Source organism: Chiloscyllium plagiosum, chromosome 19 (assembly GCF_004010195.1).
Source record: "Chiloscyllium plagiosum isolate BGI_BamShark_2017 chromosome 19, ASM401019v2, whole genome shotgun sequence".
In the NCBI taxonomy this organism is placed as follows: Eukaryota; Metazoa; Chordata; class Chondrichthyes; order Orectolobiformes; family Hemiscylliidae; genus Chiloscyllium; species Chiloscyllium plagiosum.
This window is the reverse complement of record NC_057728.1, coordinates 44417919-44420558: the sequence shown is the minus strand read 5'-3', so window position 1 is coordinate 44420558 and position 2640 is coordinate 44417919. Positions and strand designations below refer to the sequence as shown.

Genomic DNA, 2640 nt, shown 5'->3' with positions numbered 1-2640 from the left:
CTCATTCCTGAAGAAGGGCTTATGCCCGAAACGTCGATTCTCCTGTTCCCTGGATGCTGCCTGACCTGCTGTGCTTTTCCAGCAACACATTTTCAGTCTGAAATATCTACCAATTGAAGCTGCCTGAAAACAGGGCTTTGTGTTGATGCAAATGGTATTAATTTATAAAACTTACTGGAAATTTTTAGTTTATTCTCATAAATATTAATAGATTTACACTTTTTGAATGGATTAGGGTATTTTTCAAATTTGGACAACATATAGATACCACCTCAAGATCCTTGAGAAGTACTGTTTAAGACATTTTCTCCTCATTAGCTGAGAGCACAGACATACTGACATCAGTATCTTTGAAGCAACTAATAACACCAGCTTTGAGACCATGATCACCCGAAACCAACTCTGCTGGGCCAGCCATGTGCCTAGGATACCTGAATTCAACTGCCAAAGTGAATCATCTTCATCTAGCTACCGTTCAAAATGCTACCATTTTCTACATCTTACTCAAGTGCCTTCCTTGAGTAAGATGTAGAAAATGGTAGCATTTTGAAGACTTCATGAAGGCTTCTCTCAAGAAATCTAACGTAGATGTCAGCACAGGGGAGATCCTCATTCAGAAGAAACCTGGAGTAAACTCTTGTATGAAGGAGCACATTTCTTTGAGAACACAAGAGGAAGTACATAAAAGGAACTAGAGAAAGGAATGTCAATGATGCACATACTTCAGCATGTAAATAGGTGACACTTGGATTGAGTCCCACACGTGTTGCTTTACCATCCTTTTTAGTTTGATAAGATTCTGCTCAGATGAATGGAAGCAACTTCTCCTGGTTTCTAAACTTGTCACTTTGTTAAAGCTTTACAGATTTTCCAGTTTGTGTTTGCAAATTCTTAGCAGTTAAAAGCTCAACCCTGATTTGTAAAGAATAAGAAACTGAAACTCAAAAATTTTGACATTCTGTTAGAATGGTGACATTGTCATCAAAGGCAGTCCAATCATTTCTTTAAGCTATTAAGAATGCAATAAGCCAAATGACACAGTATCTTTCTACTGTTCTGAATGGACCACCTAACTAATGCTTCCATGTAGGCAATATTCTAAGAAACAACCATAAAATCTGAATCCACAAACATGTGCGAGGTCAGCTGCCAAGAATAGTTTGCTTCAGTAAAAATATGGACAGCCCAGTTACTCTAGTGCAAATCTTTATTCAAAATTATAAAATTAGTCCCATGATGTAATTTATCTGGCATATTATCAACCATACTAATGTGTTTACAAAACTGCTGCCTTGCAAGGGAGTTAAGTGATGCAAATTATGCCACTCCATTAAAGTAATCAACATGTACTCTCTTGATGGCTCAGTGGTTAAATGCACGATTTGTATGATAGCAAGTCACTCAAGCCAAGTAGATCTTTGGTCTGGCCTGTATTAGCTAATCAGAGAGAACGAATTGCATTTTTCGCTTCCTGTTACAGAAAAGTTGGCCCAGGTTCCTACCCCTGAGCAATACCCAGTCCTGCCAAACCAAATGAATGTTTCTCTTGTTTGATGTATCATTTAGGATCAATATTCTGACTTGCCCAGGTATATACATCTACAACCTGAGGCTCTTGTGGTACAGTGGTAGTGGTACCTCTGGGTCAGAAAGCCCAGGTCCATGTTCCACCTGCTTTAGATGGAACATAACCATGAACAGGTTGATTGAAAATTTTTAAACATTTAAACCCGGCTAAGAAGAAAAGGCATAAAAGGAAGAACAGAAGCAAAAGCAAACTTCACTGTAATAGAGACACAAGGTAATATCTCAACCTACATGAGCATGGTCACCTGGTGGGGTGCATTAGCCACCTAGCCAATTATCCCAATCCACTGACAGTGTTCCATGTCCTGGAAAGTAATGATAGAGAACTTCTAATGCTGACTAACTATATCCAAGCCCCTAGACTGAAATCGGATGCTAGAAGAAAGTGAGGACTGCAGATGCTAGAGATCAGAGTCGAGAGTGTGGTGTTGGAAAAGCGCAGCAGGTCAGGCAGCATCTGAGGAACAGGAGAATCAATGTTTTGGGCAAGAGCCCGTCATGAGATGAAGGGTTCTTGCCCAAAACATTAACTTTCCTGCTCCTCTGATGCTACCTGACCTGCTGTGCTTTTCCAGCACCATAGTCTCAACTCTGAAATCAAATGCTGCCCTTGACATCTTGACTGATAGCAATCGCTCTTGATTTGACAGAGGATTATTCCTCTGAGACTTTGTGTCACAGCCATTTAATTGAAGTGTATTCAATATTCTTGCTGTGTAGGCTGCTGGCACATATTGCTGATCAGACATTGGCAAAAACAACAGCAGTTCAACAACTAGTCCATCCTCTTGACTAATCACTGCTGGCAAATATGACTTGATGCCTGGCTTTGTATCTGTTCTACAAGACATGACATGATGGAGCCTGTAAGTTCTGAATGAGGTACAAAAGCGCAATAACACAAAAAAAAGCAGAGATGCATCCAAGTGGGAGTGAAGTGAGTGAGAGCTAAGAAAGCAGATTAGATTAGATTCCCTACAGTATGGAAACAGGTCGTTTGGCCCAACATGTCCCTACTGACCCTCCGAAGAGGAACCCACCCAAACCCATTCC

The 2640-nt window shown here is 40.4% G+C and overlaps 1 long non-coding RNA gene across 2 annotated transcripts in view; it reads right to left on the bottom strand.

Moving 5' to 3' along the window:
- LOC122559394 overlaps window positions 1–1961 on the bottom strand; it is a 17934-nt gene extending 15973 nt beyond the window's left edge. Inside the window, exon 1 of one of the 2 annotated variants that reach the window (XR_006314421.1) lies at window positions 1951–1961. This is a non-coding gene — a long non-coding RNA (uncharacterized LOC122559394). Of the gene's footprint in view, window positions 1–175; window positions 188–1950 lie in introns of those variants that run through there. The other variant, XR_006314422.1, reaches the window with a different exon arrangement.
- Window positions 1962–2640: the final 679 nt, after the last annotated feature.